Below are 23,463 nucleotides of genomic sequence, written 5' to 3'. Positions count from 1 at the left end.
AAGTTTGGTGTTGAAGAAATGTGAAGCTCAAAAGGGTAATAAGTAAACAGAGAGAGAGAGATAAATAAATGAATGAACACATGCATGGATGGATGGATGGATGGGTGGATGGGTGGATGGGTGGATGGGTGGATGGGTGGATGGGTGGATGGGTGGATGGATGGATGGATGGATGGATGGATGGACAGGCATACAGAAAGACAGACATATGAATGAATGAATAGATGAATAAGTAGGTAAAGAGATAGCTATATCAACAAATCAATAAATAGATGGATAAATAGATAAATAAACAGATAAATAATAACAATTTGGCTTTCCAGAACTGTATTTTTGTGTGTTGATCTGATATCCTGCCATTCTGTTGAATTTGTATATTAAATTTAATAGTTTCTTTTTGTTTTTTATTTGTGTCGTATATTTGTGGGTGTGTGTATGTGTGAGAGAGAGAGAGAGAGAAAGAGAATTCCTTAGGATATTCTATGTGTAAGATCTTGTCATCTTGAATAGGAAAAATTTTATTTCTTTCCAAATTCAAATGCCTTTAAAAAAATTTTAGCCTAACTTTTCTGTCTAGTATTTAAATCAGGCATCCTTGTCTTGTTCCTGATGTTAGGGGAAAACTTGTAGTCTTTCACCAATGCGTGTGATGTTAGCTGTGGGTTTTCATAAGTGTCCTTAATCAGACACATGTAGTTTCCTTACATTTCTAGTTTGTTGAATGATTTTATTATGAAAGGGTCTTGGATTTTGTCAAATGATGTTTCTGCATTCATTAATCAAATCATTTTTCCTTCATTTTCTTAATTAATTGATATTTATGCTTAACAACTCTTGCATTTGTGGGATAAGTTCCACTGGGACGTGGTTTATAGTCTTTTCAATATGCTGCTATGTTTGGTTTGCTAGTATTTTGCTGCTGGATTTGGTTTGTTAGTACTCTGTTGAAGATTTGCATTCATATTCATAAGGGATATTGTGGAGTTTTTTGGCTTTGGTATCAGGGTGATTATGTCATCATAGAATCAGTTACAAAGTGTTCCCTACTATTTTCTTTTGCAAGAGTTTGGGAAAGAGTAATGTTAATTTGTATTCGGTACTTCGTTTTAATTTCTATCTCCTTATTGTTGTTGTTGTTTTTGCTAGGTGCGCTCGAGTCATTTCTGACTCATAGCCACCCTATGCACAACAAAAGGAAACCCTGCCCGATCCTGTGCCATCCTCACGATCATTGCTATACGTGAGCCCATTGTTGCAGCCACCATGTCAGTCCATCTTGTTGAGGGCCTTCCTCTTTTTCACTGACCCTATTCTTTCCCAAGGATGATGTCCTTCTCCAGAGACTGATCCTTCCTGACAACATGCCCAAAGTATATGAGATGAAGTCTCACCATCCTTGCTTCTAAGGAGCATTCTGGCTGTACTTCTTCCAACGCAGATTTCTTCCTTATTTTGGCATATCATGATATATTCAATATTCTTCAGCAATAGATGCCAATTTTTCTTCAGTCTTCCTTACTCATCATCCAGCTTTCATTGCTTGGGTCAGGGGCACCTTAGTCTTCAAGGTAACATCCTTGCTTTTTAACACTTTAAGGAGGTCTTTTTTTTTTTTTTGTAGCAGATTTGCCCACTGCTGCTTCCATGGAAGTTGATTGCTGAAACAAGTAAAATGAAATCCTTATTGTTTTAGGTTTTATATTTAGGTCTTTGATCCATTTTGAGTTAGTTTTTGTTTATGATGTGAAGTATGGGTCCTGATTCATTTTTTCTACAGATGGACATTCAGTTTTGCCAGTGCCGTTTGTTAGAGACTGTCTTTTCCCAATTTAACAAAATTTGGCCCTTCATCAAAAATCAGCTGCCCATAGCTGGATGGATTTACATCTGTGTTCTAAATTCTCTTCCATCGGTCTATGTGTTTGTCATCGTACAAATACCAGTCTGTTTTGATTGCCATGCCTGTATAGTAGGTTCTAAGATTCAGTAGTGCGAGGCCTTCTTTCTGCCTTGTTCTTCTTTAGTAGCACTTAACTTATCCAAGGCCTCTTTCCTTTTCACATTGGGCTGGTGATTAGTGTTTCCATCTCATTAAAGAATGCTGTTGCAATTTGAATCGGTCTTGCATTATATTTGTAGATCACTTCAGGTAGTATTGACATTTTTATGGTGTTGAGTCTTCCTATCCATGAGCATTTTTTTTTTCTTCCAATTATATGGATCTCTTGGTTTCTTGCAGTAGCATTTTGTAGTTTTCTTTGTATAGGCCTTTTATATCCCTGGTTAGATTTATTCCCAAGTATTTTATCATTTGGGGGGCTATTATAAATGGCATTCTTTTTGTGATTTACTTTTTGAAGTTCTCTTTGTTGATGTAGAGGAATCCAACTGATTTTTTATATGTTAATATTGTACCCTGCTACTTTGCTGAATCCTTCTATTAGTTCCAGTAGTTTTTTTGTGGAATCCTTGGAGTTTTCTATGTATAGGTTCATTTCATCTGTGTATAAGGAAAATTTTGCTTCTTCCTTCCAATTTGGATGTCCTTTATTTCTTTCTGTTTCCATATTTCTTTAGTTAAGACTTTCAGTGCAATGACATTTTGGTTAGCAGCCGAGCACTTAACCAATGCACCACCAGGCCTCCTCTATGTCGTTACCTTGAAATTTACTGTTATCTTCCAAAGTTTAAAAAGTCTTTTATTTATTGATATCGCTTTGGCTTCCTCTCCATATGAAAGTTCTATAACTACACCATTTATTCCTCTTTTTTGTTTTGATGTCATCGTTTACATATTGATGTCTTTGGTTCCCTGTTTTTAGCCTTTTAGCTTTGTTTTATTTTTAAAATTCTTTATTTGGGTTGGTATCTGGGTGGTCTGTCCTGCGTCCAAATATCAGATTATTGTTTAATGTTTTTGGTTCTCTATTCGAAGGACTCTAATATTTCTTGTAAGTTTGGTCTGGTTTTTACAAATTCCCTTAATTTCTGCTTATCTGGAAATATTCTAATGTTGCCATTGTATTTGAGAGACAGTTTTACTGAATATAGAATTGCTGACTGGGTTTTTTTTTTTTTTTTTACTTTCGACCTTTTATATAGGTCTTCCCACTGTCTTCTTGCCTACGTGGTTTTAGCTGTATAGTTGGAGGTTAGTTTTATTGGTTCCCCTTTGTAGATAGGTGCCTTTATTTTTCCTTAGCTGGTCTCAGGATTCTTTGTTTGTCTTTGGTCCTTTTTATTTGCACGTTTGTTTATAAGTCTTGGTGACTTTCTTTGGGCTCTATCCTGTATGGGGTTCATTGCGCTTCTTGGATGAGTATCTTCTTGTCTTTCATGATGATAGATAGCGAAGTTTTCTGCCAGGATTACTTTGACAATTGTCTCTGTGTTTTGCATTGCACCCCCACCCCATCCATTGGATCTCTTATCATATGCAAGTTTTTCCTCTTGATAGTGTCCCACATAATTATTAGGATTTCTTCATTCTTTTTTCTGATTTTTCCTCAAACAAATTGGTATCAAGGGATTTTTCTTTAATTTCACTAGTCTGTCTTCCATTGTTTCAATTCTGGTCCTATATCTTTCTTTTGAGTTGTCTGTTTCTGAAATTTTATTCTTAATCTTTTGGCTTTCTAGTTGATGTTTTTGTATGCTTTCTAGTTGTTTCATTTTTATATTGTTTTCCTGAATTCTTTATCACTTTTATGAGTTGTAAACAACTTGACAACAATGGGTTTTTTGTTTGTTTGTTGCTTTCTTTCATTTTGTCAGTGCCTTCCTCGATTTTGTCTATATTTTTCTTGGTTTTGCCTGTGTTTTTACAGGCTGTTTCTTACCCCCGGCAGTTTTTTTGTTCTTTATTTCATTCACTTGCTGACTCCATCCTGTCCTGCTTCTTTTTGTGATTTGATATTGTCTGTTGTTTCCGAAGCATCAAGAAATTATTATATCTATTTATTTACTGTGTGTTTGTTGAACCCTGAAATTTTGTTTTGTTTTGATATATCCAACTAGGCTGGGCCTGTGCTTTGCTCTGGTCTCTAATTTTGCCATTTAGATGCTCTCACTACCTTTCTCAGGGTTGGTGGAGGAATGACTGCATGTGTGAGTGTGGGTCTCTCGTGGGGCTGTTGAGGATATAGGTGGTGTTTCTGTTGAGGTGGTGTGTTTGTCTGTCCAGCTGGACCCTGGCTGTGGGTGCAGTGGGTGATCTTCCTAGTTTTGGGGTTGGGTGCTGTGTGTGTGCTCTGCTGATAGCAGGGTGGTTGGGTTTGGGGTATCTGGGTCGTTGATCCCCAGATGAGTTGTCTGAAAACTCTCATCAATGGTTCCAGGTGAGCAGGGTTATGTGGGGATGTTTAGAGCAAGAGTAAACCTCCAGTTGCAGGGGTTGTGATGCAGGCAGTAGGGCAGGGGAATGATGCCTGTTGATGGGAGGTGGTTGAAGGGTGTGTCCTGTCCACTACAGCATGTCATAAAGGAGGTTGTGCAGCTGGTCTTCAGGCTGCTGGTACAGGTGGCTGTAGGGAGTAGGCGGCTCTGCTGGTCCTTGAGATCCTGGTGAAGGTGCCTAGCTCTGGCTGTGACAGATTATGGGGGGCTTGACTGGAAATGTTGCTTCCTTTGTCTCAATATGGCCACACTGTAACAGAGCACTGGCATGAGTAGCTGAAGGGAGCAGAAGGGGCTGTAGAACAGTGGCCTCCCGGTGTTAGTGATTGAGCAAAGGGCCAGGCACCTCCCAACCATGATATCCCAGCTTCGAGGGTGGAACAGTGGTGGGAACCACTGGGCTGTGATCATGAGTGGGGAGGCAGGCTGGGTGAGGAGAGTGGGTATCCTCTACTGGGTTGTCTACCTCCAGCAGGGGGAGTAGGGGTGGGTGTTTTGGGAGGGGTGCATGTACTTAACTTTTGCAGGGTGGGAAGCATTCCTGTCTTGCTCTGGATGTGCAAGCACAGTCACTCCTGCTTGGCTGCACCAGATGGTGGGAGTTTCGGCTGGGAATGCTACTTATTTTGTCTCAATATGTACGTGCTGTTCATGTTCAGATAGCAGGGCACCAGTGATCTGAAATTCTCTGTTTCCACTCTTTCTGTTTTGTTTCTCCTTCTGCTTTGAACTCAATCTGATTCTTCAGTCTTGTTTTTGATTCTTTGGGTTCCCAAGTTTTCATCCATATTCTACTCACTTGTTTTCTTGGGCTTTGGTTGTATGAGGGATATTTTGAATTGTATGACTACTGTACCATCTTGGAATGCCTCCCACACTTCTTGATTTTAAAACATGCTATAGAGCTACTCTGCCCTATACAGTTGCTATGAGTCAGAATCAACTTGATGGCAGTGGGTTTGGTTTTTGGGTTTTTATACAGCTACAGTAATCAAAAGTATTGTACTGGTATTAAAACAGACACACAGACAAAGGAAATAGAATTGAGACTCCAGAAATAAATAAATAAATAAATTTATGATCAACTCATTTTTGGCAAAAGTGCTATGTCCATTCAATAAGTAAAGAAGAGTTTCTTCAATAAGTGGTGCTGGAAGAATTAGATTTCCACATGCAGAAGAACGTATCAGGACACGGGTCTCAGACAATACACAAAAAACTATTTGAAATGGATCAGGGACCTAAATGCAAAAACTAAAACCATAAAATTCTAAAAAGAATACAGGGATGTGGCTGCAAGGCCTAGTTTTTAACAATGGATTAGCAGATATAACAGAAGCACAAGAGTAAAATGACAAAATTGATCAATGGGACCTCATAAAAATTAAATACTTTTGTTCATCAAAGGACTTCATCAAAACAGTAAAGAAACAGCCTACAGATTGAGAGAAAACATTTGGTGACCATATATCTAACAAGGGTCTAATATCCAAAAAATATATAAAACTTCTATACAATGAAAAACAAACAATGGGGAAAGGATTTGAATAGATATTTCAACAAAAAGCATAGTCAAATAACCAACAAACACATGAAAAGTTATTCAACATCATTAGCCATTAGATGTAAACCATAACCACAATTAGATACCACTTCACTCCCACTAGGATGGCTAAGATAAAAAAAAAAGGGAAAATAATAAATGTTGGCGAGGATGTGGAGAAATTAGAACACTGATCGATTGCTGGTGGGAATTCAAAATGGTGCAGCTGCTGTGAAAAACAGTTTGGGGTTTTTTCAGAAAGTTAAACATAGAACCACTGTAAGACACAGCAATTCCACTTCCAGGTATATACCAAAGGGACCTGAAAGCAACAATGCAAACAGGCATACATATAAGCAATGTTCATTGTAGCAATGTTCACAATAGCCAAAAGGTGGAAACGACTTAATTGTCCATCAACAGATGAATGTATAAACAAAATGTTGTACATACATGCAATGGATTACTACTCAGCCATAAAAAAAGTAATTTAGCCCTGATCCATGCTACAACATCTATGAACCTGGAAACCTTATGCTCACTGAACTGTCAAAAACTATATAATCTCACTTAGATGATGTAACAGAAATAGACAAATTTTTAGAGATCAAAGTTTATTGGTGGCTACCAGAGAAAAGAGGGAGAGGGGAAAGAGAGCCATTGTTTAAGAAGAAGTGAAATTTTTTTTTTTTTATGGTGATGGGAAGTTTGGAATTTATTCTGAGTGATGTTTGCCCAAGAACAATGCTAAATTGTTAAATGTTATATGTGTATGTGTATATATATATGTATATATACGAAGAATAATTTAAAAAAAAAGTTCTTGTAGTTTACTTCTCTCCAGACAGTTGCTTAGGCAGGGCATTTTATGTTGTTCGGTTTCAATCAAACAGGAGTTCCTAATGGCATATTTTCTGTTATCCTATCAGTCTCTTTATGGCCCCCATAACCTCCTTGTTCCTAAGACTGTAGATAAATGGGTTCAGAAGAGGTGTGATAATGCTGTAAAATACTGCCACCACTTTTTCCTGTTCAGAATTACTCAAGGAGTGTGGCCTCATATAGGTGGAGATACCCGTCCCATAAAATAGGCTTGCCACAATCAGGTGTGAGGAACACATGGAGATAGCTTTTGACTGCCCTTTACCTGAGCTCATCTGGTACAGGACAATAAGCATCTTGGCATAGGAAGCCAGAATAGCCACAGACGGTAACAACAGTGTAATAAGGCCTCTAAAGAGGGTGGTATACTCATACTGGGAAGTGTTCTGACACACCAAAGGCATTAGAGATGGAACTTCACAGAAAAAGTAGTTAATGATCTGAGATGTACAGAATGGAAGTTGAAATACATGCAGTGTATGTATTAAAGCATTGATGGAACTACTGGCCCATGCACATGTGACCATGGACAAACAGATCGTCTTGCTCATGAGCACAGGATAATGTAAAGGGTGACAGATTGCTACGTATCTAACATAAGGCGTGAAACCAAGAAGAAGAGCTTCAGTTCCATCAAGGGTCAAAGACAGAAACGTTTGAATCTCACATGCTAAAAAAGTAACGGTCTTCCTGTTTGACAGAAAGTTTGCTGCCATTTTGTGTACTGTGGTGGAGATGTACGTCATATCAGTGAAGGAGACCTGATTGAGGAGGAAGTACATGGGAGTGTGGAGTCGGGAATCCAATCTGATGAGGTGGATCGTTTGATATTCCCCACCAGGGCCGCTGAGAAGAAGATGGAGACAGCGACAAAAAGAACAGTGTTCGTTCAACCATACTGAAAAAGGACAAGAAGTATAAATTCTGCTCCAAAACTGTGATTTTCTGTCTTCATGTCTTAAATAAAATTAAAGCAGACCATATCTAAAAATTCCATCTAACAATATTGAAAGTTCTTCAAGAGAAAAACCAAAACAATTATTAAATACAATAGAATCTTCAGTCACCTTAGGTAAATATCTCTCTCCCTTTTAACACGTTGAATTTATGTCTATTGAATAATGGCCATGTTGACAAACAGCAAAATGAAAATACATTTTATTTCTTCCTTTAAGAAGAGATGGAATTATGTCAATAACATGGCAGACTTAAGGGGAGCTTGAGAATGAATTGTTAAAATACATGTTAACATTTATTAAAGTAAGTTTGACTGAAGAAGAATGTGAAGGATGGTCAATTCCAAGATAGCAAATTGAAATGAATTCTGTTTTGTTTTCTAACATAAAATCTGGCATTTATGTATTTCCAAATAAAAGTCTCACTATCTAGAGTTCCCTTGTTCTAAAGACAATTAGCAACTTTAAAGGAAACAATATTAAATGCTACCAGTATTTACTATGCATTTACTGTGGTCAAATACAGTGATAGTTTCTGGAACTCTAAAGGTGAGTCAGGCTAAGTCTCTCCTTCAAATTCTTTTTAGTTATTTTCTATATTTTGCCATGTAGGAGGCCATTCAATCAAAGGAGTGGGGAGAATGAGAGAAAGGGAAGTGTTTAACTGGTACAGACAGATGTAGTAATAACAGGCTATTATACTGAGAAATTATTCAATCATTACTAAACTTTGAGAAAGGATTTTAATAAACATGAATAGCGGTAGAAACTATTAAAAAAGCTTGAGAAAAGGCTTGGATAATATCATGAATGTCAATATGAATATAAGCATCAAAAAGTCCTTTTTTCCAATTTCCCACTGAAATTGTTATGAAATGTGGCAAAATCCAAAAAGCATAGCTGCACCAGATATATAAATAATGATAGCAACATTGGAAAGATAAAATACAATGCTGATTATAGTTTTTTTTTTTTTAACTGAAAACGTCATTGTTTTTGAATAATGAAAATTATTCAACTTGCTAAAAGTGTTCAATAAACCAAATGGATAAATTTTAATTATTCTAACTGGTAACATTCCAATATGCTATGATTATATTTTAATATTCTAATCATATTTTCACATTACTAATAATAAATACTGATAACTAAGCATAATATTTAAATATTTTAATAAAAACTGACAATATTGTTAAATATCAAATAAAATGTGAAGATAACATGTAACTGGATGGACAAAATAAATGTCATATTGTTGTTCCTTTTAAACCAATTCATACAAATCCAACCTAAATTTCAAGGCTATATATTTCAGACCATGATGAATTATTTTAATAAAAATTTGTAATAAAAGGTCAAGCTAAAAAGCAAAGTGAAAAAATTTGGAAAGACTGTGAAGTGGAGAAAATATAACACACAAAGTATTATAAAAGTAAAATAGATAAAATACTGGGATAAATGAGCAAGATAAAGGAATGAAATAATATAGCTTTTGCACCTAATAGAAGTTGTATCACATAATACGTTATTACATGAAGATATATCATCGATAACATATATAAAAAAATTTTAAAAATTTGAACATATATAGGGAAGAGAAATGTGTTTTAATACAATAAAAATGGGAATGCTGGTAAGAGTGTCCAATCTATCGGAAGGCTCATTTCATCATGTGTAAACTATTATTCAGATTTTTCCAGTGTTTACACCTCAAAAATTGTATGCAAAAATTATAAATTTTAACAAAACCTTGAAGGAAAGCTTAGAGCATTAATATAGTTATTAAACATCTCAAATATAAAAACAATTTACCAAATTAAAAAAAAAAAAGACAACTGAACCCATAGGGAAAAGATAGATAGTAGATACATCAAAGAGGAAACAGAAGTTTTAATGTGGGGAAATGATAAGTCTATACATGGTATGAGAGTGATGTATTAACACTTTACTAAATTATCAAGAAAAAAATTGTTAACGATGTAGCCAAATATGCACTAACACATGTTTGGTGTCATACGGTGTTGTTAGTTGCCTCCAATCAGTTCCAACTCGTGGCAACCCCACGTGTGCAGAGTAGAACTGTTCCACAGGGCTTTCAGGGCTGTGACTTTTCAGAAGGAGATTGCCGGGCCTGTAGTCCCAGGTGACTCTGGGTGGGTTCAAACCATCAGACTTTCAGCTAGTAGTCAAGTGCTTACTCATTTGCACCACTCAGAGACTCTAAACATAAGGTACATCGTTTAAAAAATTGTTAGTCATTTATCACGAACTTTGATAACTTTCATATCCTTTGAACTAATGGTTTCATACTGGGAATTTTTCTTGTGAAATAATTATAAATGTGAAACTTATTTTTTGTAAAAAAAATATGTCAAGCATAGTAAAATTCATAAGAAAAATTTGGAATGATGAGCTTAGGGTAAAAATGGAGAAGGGAATTAAAAAATATCGACCTAATGAGATAATGTGTATGTATTCAAAGGGTAATTATGATAACCAGACATTATAAGTTGCAATTTCTTTCCTGAAAAGATTAAAGGTGTCTTTTAGGTGCTTCTGAACACATATACTCATTTTAGCACTTTTTATTAACCTGTCAGATGAAATATCTTGTGTTTTAAATACATTATAGGAATTAAGGGCTAAAGTTGAGTTCTTCAACTTTATGGAGAGATTTTTACAACATTCATTATTAATACTGCTTAGTACAAATACATTATATTTAGAAATTGTATATATTTAAAGTGACATATAAATACAGATGTTTATTACGTTAACAGTCAAAATGTTCTATACTCGGAAACATGCACACAAAGAAATAGTACAAAATGGAAACACGCTGATGTTAGGGTATTGTGTGGTTGGATATTTTACTTGGCTTCTAGACATGCTGAGGCTTCACTAACCTTCCGAAATGAATACATGCCTCCATATCATTTACACTATTTTCCTCAGCAAAGTAAAATATCCAGGATGTATGTCATGCTTCGTCTACCGCCTGTCTGTCAGTTTGCAGGACTGTGGTGTGGGCAACATTTTGTTGTCTTTCACATAAGGTTGCTATGAACTGAAGAAGCCCTGGTGGCACAGTGATTAAGCACTAGGCTGCTAACTGAAAGGTAACCACCAGCTGCTCCCTGGGAGAGAGTGTGGCAGTCAGCGTCCCTAAAGGTTACAGCCTTGGAAATCTTATGGGGCAGTTCTGCTTTGTCCTGTAGGGTCACTAGGAGTCAGAACTGACTCAACAGCAATGGCTTTTTTTAATAAGGAAGACCAGTTAATACAACCATTATTCAAATTTACATACCGAACACTAATGCCAACGATGAGGAAATTTAAGATTTTTACCAAATTCTGCAGTCTAAAATTAATCAAATGTGCAATTAAGATGCATTGATACTTACTAGTGATTGGAATGTGAAAGTTGGAAACAAAGAAGAAGCATCAGCAGTTGGAAAATATGGCCTCAGTGATAGAAATAACTCCAGGGATCTCATAATGGAATTTTGCAAGGCCAACAACTTATTCTTTGAAATACCTTTTTTTTTTTCAACAACATAAGCAATTACTATAAACATGGATTTCACCAGATGGAATACACAGGAATCAGACAGACTACATCTGTGGAAAGTGACGATGGAGAAGCTCAAAATCATCAGTCAGAACAAAGCCAGTGGCTGACTGAGGAACAGACTATCAGTTGCTCATATGCAAGTTCAAGCTGACACTGAAGAAAATTAAAACAAGTCTACAAGAGCCAAAGTACAACCTTGAATATATCCCACCTGAATTTAGAGACCATCTCAAGAATAGATTTGACACATTGGAACACTTATGATTGAAGATCAGATGAGTTGTGAAATAACATCAAGGATATCATACACGAAGAAAGCAAAAGGTCATTAAAAAGACAGGAAAGAAAGAAAAAACCAAAATGGATGCCAAAAGAGATTCTGAAATTTACTCTAGAATGTAGAATAGCTAAAGATATGATGAAGTAAAAGAGCTGAAGGGAAGATTTCAAAGGAAGACTCAAGAAGACAAAGGAAAGTATAACTATGTGTGCAAAGACCTGGGGATAGAAAACAGAAAGGGAATTCTAAGCCTGAAAGGAAAAATTCAAGTCTTGATTTGCAATACTGAAGGACTCTATGGACAAAATATTGGACAATATATGAAGCTTGAGAAGAAGTTGAAAGTAATATACAAGGTCACTGTACCAAAAAGAATTGGTTGACATTCAAATATTTTAAGCAATAGTGTATGGTTAAGAACCGATGCTACTGAAGGAAGAAGTGCAAACAGCATTGAAGGCACTGGAAAAAGCAATGCTCCAGAGATTGGGAGAATACCAATTGAGATGCTTCAAAAAATGGATGCAATGCTGGAAGTGCTCACTTGTCTATGCCAAGAAATTTGGAAGAGAGCTACTTGGTCAACCAACTGGAAAAGATGCATGTACAAACACATTTCAAAGAAAAGTGATACCAAGAAAATAGAAATTATCAAACAATATCATTAATATCACAAATACGTAAAATTTTGCTGAAGATAATTCAAAAAATGTTGCAGCAGAACATTGACAGGGAACTGTCAGAAATTCAAACCAGATTCATAAGAGGATGTGGCATTGCTGATGTGAGATGGATCTTGACTGAAAGCAGAGAATACCAGAACTATGTTTACTTGTGTTTTATTGACTATACAAAGACATTCAACCGTGTGGACCATAGCAAATTATGGATAACATTGTAAAGAATGGAAATTTCAGAACACTTAATTAAGCTGGTGTGAAACCTGTACATAGATCAAAAGGTAGTTGTTAGAACAAAACAAGGGCATATGGTGTGGTTTAAAATAAGGAAAGGTGCGTGTCAGGGTTGTATCTTTTCACCAAACTTATTCAATCTCTATGCGGAACGAATAATCTGAGAAGATGGACTTTATGAAGAACACAGCTTCAGGATTAGATGAAGACTAGCAACCTGCAATATTAGAATGACACAACCTTGCTTGCTGAAAGTGAAGGGGACTTGAAACACTTACTGATAGAGACCAAAGACTACAGCCTTCAGTATGGATGGCACCTCAACATAAAGAAAACAAAAATCCTCTCAACTGGACCATTAAGCAATATCATGATAAATGGAGGAAATATTGAAGTTGCTGGGGATTTCATTTTACTTGGATCCACAATCGACTAACTCAAAATGGATCAAAGACCTAAATATAAAATTTAAAACAATAAAGATCATGAAAGAAAAAACTCTACGAGCCCTAATACATGGCATAAACAGTATACAAAACCTTACTAACAATGCACAAGCACCAGGAGAGAAACTAGATAACTGGGAGCTCCTAAAAAGCAAACACTTATGCTCATCCAAAGACGTCACCAAGAGTAAAAAGACTTAGGTCTTTGTCTTCTCAGCCGTTGGAAAGGAGCTGCGTTGTATGTGGGACTCAAGGAATGGTGTGGTGGGAAGAGATTGGGTTGTAACTCATCTCTCTTTCACATCATCTTTTTTGAGTTCTACGATTATATGTACAGGTATGGAAAGGAGACCTGTTTTATCAGAATTTAGAATTCATTTGTATCAAGACCTGTGCTTGTTATATTTGGCTCATACGGATACGTTTTAAATGGTGAAGATTACTCAAGTGTAATTGGCTTACACAGGAACCCTAACCTCACCTCTGCTTTAAAATAACAAATGAAGAGTTTAAAAAATACAGGGACCCAGATCTTGCGTATGGAGATTCTCATTTAGTAAATCTGTCCTGCAGCCAAGATTGAAAACAGTTGATTTACAAAAGAACAAAAACTTGTCAATCAGTGTTTTAACTTTACATATACTGAACATAGCAATGGAAACAAATGAGATTTATCCAAAAAGAAAAATGTAACAAAAATAGTCCTGATGAAAATATCTGTGTGAGGATATAGTATAAGACAAAATTTTAAAAGAGGATGAAAAACTATAGAACTGTAGAAATTTATCAGAGAAGAAGGGGTATTTGGAGGAGAACTATCAAATATTCTATATAATCTACATATATAGTCAGTGTGCTATTATTGATTCTATAAACATATAAACTATATATAAAAAAATAGTTTCTAGAAATATGTACGTGTATATATACATTTTTTTATATATATGTACACATATATACACATACACACCCATGCACATATATATATATACCAAAACCAAACCAACTGCCCTAAAGTAGATTCTGACTCAGGGTGATCCCATGTGTCAGAGTAGAACTGTGCTCAGTAGGCTCTTCAATGGCTGATTTTTCAGAAGTGGATCACCAGACCTTTCTTGCTAGGTGCCTCTGGGTGTACTTGGACTTCCAACTTTTCAGTTAGCAGCCCAGCATGTTAATATACATATTTTCAACCTCAGCACCATTGACATTTTAGCCCTGGGGTGGGGGTGTCTTGTACATTGTAGGATGCTTAGCATTCCTAGATTCTACCCAAGCCCTAATTATGACAACCAAAAATATTTCCCAGACATTATAAAGTATTTCCTGGGGGCAGGGGGTTAAATCGCCCTTAGTTAAACTATACGGTTGCTATGAATCATGACCAACTCAACAGCATCAGGTTTGGTTTGGTTTTTTAAGCTACACCATGCATGTGCCTCGAATGGGTGGATATGAGAAAAAAGAGTTGACAAAATAAAAAAGAATTTTTTTTTTATTAACAAGGGCGTAGAAAATAGGAAATGTGTATCTGCCTGGCGTGTTGCTAGAAAAAGAGGCCGAAAGTTCATATTTACTCATCTGTATGTAAAACGGTCACTATTAATCCAGTGCCGTCGAGTCGATTCCAACTCATAGTGACCCTACAGGACAGAGTAGAACTGCCCCATAGAGTTTCCAAGGAGCTCCTGGAGGAGTCGAACTGCCAACCCTTTGGTTAGCAGCCATAGCACTTAACCACTACACCACCAGGGTAGCTGCATATTATCTGTCATAATGTACTAAAATATTCATTATTTCATATTCCAATAAATATGTGGCGGTATGAGGCTCTGTCTTAGGTGTTAAGGTTACAACAGTGAGTTTTACAGTAAGATCAAAACCAGTGAAGTTATTTATTTATAATTCGGATTGTGGTATGGCAATAGAGTTAAAAAGAAGAGCACAAATGCACAATATAATTGGTGAGGACTGGGGTAAACCTGGATGACAACAAGATGTTTTTCTTGAACAACTATATGGATGGAACAACAGCTTTGGAATGGAGAAGACCAAGGAAGAATGGCATCCTTCAGGTCAGTAAGCCTCCTGGAGCCCCAATATCCCCTTGCCTTTCAAATGACAGCCTTCTTACCCATGTTGGCCTCCTGAGCCAAGGCCACCTCCATCTCTTTCCTCACAAGTCCCAGGGCTGTTTTTGGAGCTTAACGTGAGTGGATGAGATGCCAGAATCTTTACAGATGGCCTCATTTAGTTATCTAATGTCAACTAGATATTGCAGCAATTAAAAAGATCAATTAAAGTAATACCCAGAAAGCACATAAAAAGTCTGACTTTAAACATAAATATCTTTAAAAATTATAATACCAAAGAAATAATTAAAAGTATGTTCATCGCAACATTATTTAAAATAGCTAAAATACAATTAACAAAAATGCTAAATTTTTAGAAGAGGGTAAAAAATATTTTTCCTTAACAGGATTGAGTTAAAATAAGGTGTGGCAGAAGATTCAGTGACATGAAATGCCCACAATTGTAACATCGTTTAAAATAAGCATATTGTATGTAATTGGCACTATGATGATGCAGTGGTTAACATGCTCGGCTGCTAACCGAAAGGTCAGTGGTTCGAACCCACCAGCCATTCTGCAGGAGAAAGATGTGGTGGTCTGCTTCCGTAAAGATTTTAAAACCTTGGAAACAATATGAGGCAGTTCTCCCCTGTCCTATAGGGTCACTATGAGTTAGAATCGATTGGATGGCAATGAGCCTTTTTTATTTTTGGTGGGGAAAAGAACTTGTAATGAATATTAAAAATAAAGTAGAAGTCAGTGAAAATGTTTAATAGAAGAAATGTCTCTTGGTGCAAAGTTGAAGAATGACATTATTCCATATATCTCTCTTTAGATTTCACGTCTCAAAAATATTTATTAGTTTATAATAAGAAAAGAGTTTTGTATTTTTGGGGGGAGCAGAAGCAAGCATGTTACTTAACATTTTTTAAAATGGAAAGTAAAAACATTTGGTAAATATTTCAAAGGGCAAAAAATAATATAATGAAACCTAAATCTACTTTTACCCCTAGGATCTCTTTTTCAGGGGAAACACATTTGTTTATGGAGGACACTGACAAAGATACACACATTCACACATCTTTAATAGGAAAAGACAACAACATAAAGGAGAAAACCTCTATCTTCCAAGTCATTCGGTATGGCATACACACACGTTGCTATAGAAGAAGACTGTGGTTGATGCTATAATAACAGGAAAGTACATATCGACATTTAGCAAGATGGTGAAAGTGGCATTTTCTTTGGTGTCTGGAAAAAATAAAGCACTCTGACACTTGTAGATGGAAAAAAGCCCCCTCAAATGGCAGAAATTTTGAGTAAAAGCAGGAAGATGAAAAAGGCAGGTGTGGTGCATTTGGGCCCAACAGTGATTAGGTTAGTTTTGCTGGAAAATATGGTTGGTAAGAACAAACATTGTGGAAGTGTAACTCAGGGCCTTTAGACACTCTTCAGAGTTTATGAATATTTATTTAATATTTTAAAAATAAAAAAAACAATTCTGACTCATAGCCAGGGATGGATTACCCAGTAAGCAAGGTAAGCACGGGGTTAGGCCATCCACAAAACAGGGACATGAGTTGTCCAAAGGAAAGACCCATAGATGCCAAGCAGACAGAACCCAAGGAAAAGTGAGGGCGCAAAGGAAGGGAAAGGAGAGGACACTAACTGAAATAGATACCAGCTCCAGTGCAAGCCAGAAATAAAGTTCACACAGAGTCACAAAGGTGCCCACTTGCAAGATTGTCCATACAGAACGCATATAACCTGTTCCAACGCATGAATAAGCAGAGGAGGGGGCACCACGGATTATCAATGTTTAGGGCTCTCACATGCCTAAATCTGGCCCTGCTCATAGTGACCCTATAGGACCCAGCCCATAATGTTCAGGAAAAGTAAACCAATTCAGGAAATGAAATGGGGGGGAGGGAGTCTTCATGGAAGAGGTGGGCAGCTTCAAAGGGTGGGTGGTTTTGGGATCCCAAACAGGGGTCCCAAAAATGGAACAGCTCTGGCAAAGGCAAGACGGCCCCTACCTGAGTGTGAGTTGTCAGGGAACGGGGAGGAGAGAGCAGAGGAGGCCTGGGCTCTGTCATTTGGATCTGTGTTTGGGCAGTCACACCTCTGGCTCTGCTTCTTCCTCTGTCAAAGCAGAATATGCGGATCCCTAAATGGCCTGTCCGAGTGCCTAGTGCTCAGGATACAGCGGCTGTCACGTGGCAGCACCTGGCAGCCTCCTGCAGGGCCACCGTAAAGTGGCTCCTGTGTTCCGGGGTGGCATCACAGAGCCAGCAGAGGGCTGCCTGATCCTCCTCACGAACCGGTTCGGCTCCTCGCCGCGGTGCAAGCGGAGATGCACACCTGTCAGCCCCGTGCCCGGCCCCAGCTGTCGCACACTCTTCACCCGATTGGCCAGCTGCTGGTCGGGTCAGAAGCTCTTGGGGCTGAAGGGGTCCTGACACTGAGGACAGGCATAGAGGCTGCCCTGGGCGCTGCTGGACTTCCGGCAGAAATCTGAGATGCACCTGAAGGAGAAGCTGTGGCCACAGCTGACACTGTCTGGTTTCTGCAGGAAATCCAGGCACAAAGGGCACCTGGGCTGCAGAATAAATGCCCTGAAATTGTGATTTTTGGACAGCACATCGTGGGGGTGGCAAAGCTGTAGACCACACCACTATTAAAAAGAATAATTCAAGCATAGGTCTACCTGTGAGATGTGGGAAGCTGAGACAGATATAGAAGGTACAAGATGATTTGACAGAGAGGATGTGGTCTCTCTCCCTGCCAAGAAAAGAAAACAAAAACAAAACAAACAAAAAACTGAAAAGTGGTTGACATCAAGTTAGTTAGGATCTTCTCACTGTACCAATAATTTTTCCAACTTCCATTGACAACTTCGACTCATGGCAACCCCATGAGTATCATAATAGAACTGTGCTTATAGGGTGTCTAGTGGTTGTTCTTTTGTAAGTAGATTACCAGGCCTTTCTTCCAAGTAGCCCTCGGGTTAACTAAGAGAGCTTTTGGGTTGCAGCCAAGCACATAACTGTTTGTGCCACCTAGGGACTCCATGATCCCCAAAGGTCAGGCTGAATCAGGATGGCTACGGTGAGCCATCAAGGGCATTAAGAAAGTAGACAAATCCGAGGGAGTGTCATCTGAGCACAATGTAATTTCAGCAACAGTCGGTTTAAAGTGGTAGTAGGCCATGCCTATGACAGTTCATTCGATCCATCACTCAGCAAACCTTTGTTGTTACCCACGGAGTTCCAGACACTGAATTTGGTCTAAAGGCAAAAGGTGAGCAAAAGGCATATGGCCCCATCCCTCAAGGGGCCTTTAGATCAGTTGGAAGAAGTTGACATGGAATCATGCAAATGTGTAATAACAAACTAAGAACCGGGTGACAGAAACTCACTAGTGCTACGTGAATATAACCGAGGACCCTGAATTAGTTTATGGAATGAGGGACATGCCCTCCGTGGTCATTTGAGCTAACATCTGAAGGATTAGTACAAGCTGGCAAACAGAAGGGGGTTTCTGGCAAAGCTGTTCAGCCAGGGCACAGAATTCAGAGGAGACTGTGGCAGGAAGGAGCAGGATGGACCCGGATGACTCGCAGAATGCTAGGCAGACTGGCATGCAGGACCAGAAGAGTAGCAGCAGATAAAGTTGTTGCAGAGAGAGGCAGGGCCTCATGACTCAGGCCTCTGAGGCTCTGAATTTGTGAGTCCTTATTTTAAGAACTCAGTCTTGATCTAGAACTTTGGAAGTAGTCAGGGTATAACCAAACCAAAGCCATTGTCTTTGAGTTGATTGCAGCTCATAGCAACCCTATAGGACTGCATAGAAGTGCCCCATATGGTTTCCAAGGAGTGTCTGGTGGATTCAAACTGCCAACCTTTTGGTTAGCAGCCATAGCTATTAACCACTACACATCTGCCTACAGTTTAGGTGAATAATTAAAATGGGTATATTCTTTTTTATTAACTTTTATTGAGCTTCAAGTGAACATTTACAAATCAAGTCAGACTGTCACATATAAGTTTATATACACCTTACTCCGTGCTCCCACTTGCTGTCCCCCTAATGAGTCAGCCCTTCCAGTCTCTCCTTTCGTGACAATTTTGCCAGCTTCCAACTCTCTCTATCCTCCCCTCCCCTCTCCAGACAGGAGATGCCAACACAGTCTCAAGTGACCACTTGATATAATTAGCTCACTCTTCATCAGCATCTCTCTCCTACCCATTGTCCAGTTCCTTTCATGTCTGATGAGTTGTCTTTGGGGATGGTTCCTGTCCTGTGCCAACAGAAGGTTTGGGGACCATGACCGCCGGGATTCCTCTAGTCTCAGTCAGACCATTAAGTATGGTCTTTTTATGCGAATTTGGGGTCTGCATCCCACTGATCTCCTGCACCCTCAGGGGTTCTCTGTTGTGCTCCCTGTCAGGGCAGTCATCGATTGTGGCCGGGCACCAACTAGTTCTTCTGGTCTCAGGATGATGTAGGTCTCTGGTTCATGTGGCCCTTTCTGTCTCTTAGACTCTTAGTTGTCGTGTGACCTTGGTGTTCTTCATTCTCCTTTGCTCCAGGTGGGTTGAGACCAATTGATGCATCTTAGATGGCCACTTGTTAAAATGGGTATATTCTTTGAGAACAAACATAGACAGGTATGAACAAACCAACAAATACGTGACATTAGAAAAGAAAGCAAAAGGAAGGGGGTCTAGCAATAGAAAAACAGACCCTGGCTGTGGACTGAGGCTGTTCACTAACTAGCTATAGTCTTTAGACAAGCTATGCCACTCTTCTGAGTTAGCGTCACTCATAGAGGGCTATTCAGAGGACTGAGTGAGGGAATAGATATTACACACTTAATATAAGTCTCGGCATCCAGTAAATACAATTAAAGAAAAAAAGGAAGAAATAACAAAATGAATGGAAGAAGGACGGATAGAATACAAACTCTATTAGGACAGGGCGCTTTGTCTATTTTGTTCAATACCTGGAACAATCCCTGGTGCACACAGATGTAGAAAAAACTAGTTGAATGAATGGATGGATGAATGAATAAAATCAGTACAATTTATCATAAGAGGCTGATGGAAGAGAAAAGTTCAAGGCAACCATATCCAATTATGTCAAATTTGGCATCCATATTTTTCTACATTCTACGTTTGTGATCTGGCTTTGTCTCTCCATCACTCTGACAGATGCCAGAACATGTTTTTATTCTCCAGGTGTTTTGATTGAGACACACTAAAGCGATGTATTTGCTAAAATTTATGGGCAAATTGCAGGCACGGCTAACTTGAATGCAGAGCAGTGGCTTTGAGGGGGGCAGCGGAGTGCGTGAGCTGACATCAGATCACACTTTTTCCCTCCTTGGATCTAGAGTTGTGGAGCTTAAAGCTTCGTTTTGTATTGGGCATTAGGAGGGTGGGATTGAGGTTTTTACTATTGGTCTTAGAAAAATAAAGTTCCTTTACAGCACATCCATGAAGATAGAAAGAGAACTTAATTATAACTAGATATCATTGCATTTACAAATGGGTATGTAAAGTCCCACCTAGAAACTTCCTTCTTTTAAAGGGGTGGTCTAGCTGAAATTTTTATTTGCTCGTGGTCTTTTTGTTGGTGTGAATAAAACACCTTTTGGTCCTGATACAACCCCGTTTTGATGCACTTACTGTCCTTAATTTTTAACCTAAATTCATCTTTTGATGCATTTAACCAGAAAACTGAACCTGTTCCTGTTGAGTTGATTCAGACTCATAGCGACCCTATATTTCCAAATCTGTTAGCTCTTCTAACCAAAGGGTCGGCAGATCGAATCCGCCAGGCGCTCCTTGGAAACTCTATGGGGCCGTTCTACTCTGTCCCAGAGGGTCGCTATGAGTTGGAATCGACTCGATGGCACGGGGTTTGGGTTTTTTTTTTTTTTTTGGTTTATTCCCCCTCAGGCACACTCCTTGTCTAATAATCCTTTCTGTTTGGCCCTTGCTTTCTCTGACATCCTATTAATCAGCTGAACTTCAGAATCTTCTATCATCTTACCGTTTCTCTTGGTTCTCTTCTCCAACTTTGGCCTCACGGCTTTAGGATCCTGAAACCATTTTGTCAGGGCATAAATATTTTCTTTCCTGCCTGACCCCTTTCCAACAAGTTCCTTCGCTGTCTGTGGCCACACATTTTCCCTAAGCTGTGGGGATTCACAGTCTCCCCAGGCCCACAGCTCAGGCCATTCTGCAATGACAGGAAAAAAAAGTAAAAAAAAATAAAAGTCAGATCAAACCTCAGGATCAATGGTCACTGACTCAGCACTTGCCTCTCTGCTTGTGGTTTTTAGGACTTCTGTTAGTTTTCAGTTAAGCAATTACACCCTACATTTTTCTTTTTCCTTTTTCCCTAGAACTGTCAGTAGTTTCATTGAGCTATGGTCCCTGTGAACACAGCCTCAGATTTTTGAACTGGGTTAAGGGGTGCCCGCATCCAGCTGTGCCTCTGTTTTTATAATGCAGGAAGGTTCAGTGGAAGGAATTCAGAAAGAAAAGTTGATACAGAGATGGTTAAGGTTTAAGCAGAGACAATTCCTAATAATTATGAAGAAGAACCAAGAGCCTGTAGAGATCGGTCCAGCAAAAGGAATGCTGACCCTTCGCCTGCTTGCCAGTAACTGTGCATTTTTTAATTTTATTTTTGTTATTGCGCTTTAGGTGAAAGTTTACAGCTCAAGTTAATTTCTCATTCAAAAATTTACACGCATATTGTTTTGTGATATTGGTTGAAGTCCCCACAATGTGACAGCGCCCTCCGCCTTTCTACCCTGGGTTCCCCGTGTCCATTCGTCCTGTTCCTGTCCTTTCCTGCCTTCTCATCCTGCTTTTGGACAAGAGCTCCCCATTTGGTCTCTTATATCTGATTGAACTAAGTACCTGCGCATTTTAAAAACCAAATCAGTTGCAGTTGAGTCCATTCTGACTCATGGCGATCCCATGGGTGCAGAGCAGAGCGGCTTCATATGGTTTTCCAGGCTGTGGCCTTTCAGAAGTAGATTGCCAGGCCTTTCTTCTGCGTTAACTCCAGGTGGGGTCAAACCACTAATCTTTCTGTTAGTAGCCAAGCTCTTAACTCTTTGCACCAGCCAGGGAATCTAACAAAAGTATATTTACACAGCCCGTGGGTGGTGGAAATGGTAAGTTCACTAGGCTGCTAACTGAAAGATTGGTGGTTCAAGTCTACCCAGAGGTACTTGGGAAGAAAGGCCCTGTTTTTACTTCTAAATAGCACAGTTCTGTTCTGACACACATGGAGATGCCATGAATCTGAATCAACTCAATGGCAACTGGTTTGATTTTTTGTTTTAGATTTATATAAAAATGCTATATTTAAAGAGTGATTTAAGAGTTTTTTATACAATTTAACCTATTAAAGGACAAGAATGTATTCTGTTAATGCTTTTATTCCAAAGTCCCGTCACTCTGGGCCTGCAAAGACTAAGGGCTCAGTGTAGCATCCAGAAAAATGTCAAAATAAATAAGCATCATGAAACAGGATGATTTTTTCTTCTTTCTATATTATTTTAAAGAGAGAAAGGATATATTTATTGTATTTATTGATTGGCTGGGTGGTGGCAGGTGGGCAGATCTGGAGAGAATTGTTGATGGTATTTGAAGGGGATTTCCCAATATTGGAAACAGCAAAAGGCAAAGCATACAACAAAAGATTATAAAGTTAGACCCTGCTTTATTTTAGAAATGAACAAACTTTCAAAGTTTTTAAGCAAACTTTGGTCAGGGCTGGGCTTTTTAAAAGACAGCAAAATTTGTCTGAAAAGGAGTTTTCTCTAAATGAATATTGTGATGATAAGCATGACTAAGAAAACCGGTGGAGTGTAATAAGTGGCCCTCAAGACTCCCTACATCAGCCCAAGATGCTATATCCTGAACCCTCTCCCTGCCACACTGCTGGACGACTCCTCACAAACCTTATGGCCTTCAGATTCACCATGCCACTCCTGTAGTGAGATTTCTCTTTAATGCAGGTATTTGAAGCTTGATCCCACTGATACGACACCAACAATCCCCACAGTTGGCCTTAAAGCAGTGCATTATGATGAAAGACAATGGGTTTAAGTCTAAAACACCTGCATTCAAACACTAGTGCTCTGGCCTACCCTTGTGCGACCCTGGTGAGTTATGTAAAACTCTGCCTATGTTCTCATTAATGAAATGGGTCCTTTTTATAAAGCTTATATATGATATTGTGTGTGGAGTGCCTGCCATCTAATATGTACCCACGAATGCAGTCCAAACCCCTCATTCACCAATCATATGATGCATCAGGAAGAAAGAAAAGGAAGTGTAAATCTTAAGGGACATAATCTCTTCAATTGTCTGAA

General features: G+C 38.5%; 1 pseudogene; it reads right to left on the bottom strand.

Moving 5' to 3' along the window:
- Nucleotides 1-6,348: 6,348 nt before the first annotated feature.
- Nucleotides 6,349-7,963, bottom strand: LOC100673609 (olfactory receptor 2AK2-like; annotated as a pseudogene).
- Between the last annotated feature and the right edge of the window lie 15,500 nt (nucleotides 7,964-23,463).

The sequence above is a fragment of the Loxodonta africana genome, chromosome 13, assembly GCF_030014295.1.
Source record: "Loxodonta africana isolate mLoxAfr1 chromosome 13, mLoxAfr1.hap2, whole genome shotgun sequence".
In the NCBI taxonomy this organism is placed as follows: Eukaryota; Metazoa; Chordata; class Mammalia; order Proboscidea; family Elephantidae; genus Loxodonta; species Loxodonta africana.
This window is presented reverse-complemented; position numbering and strand designations above follow the sequence as displayed.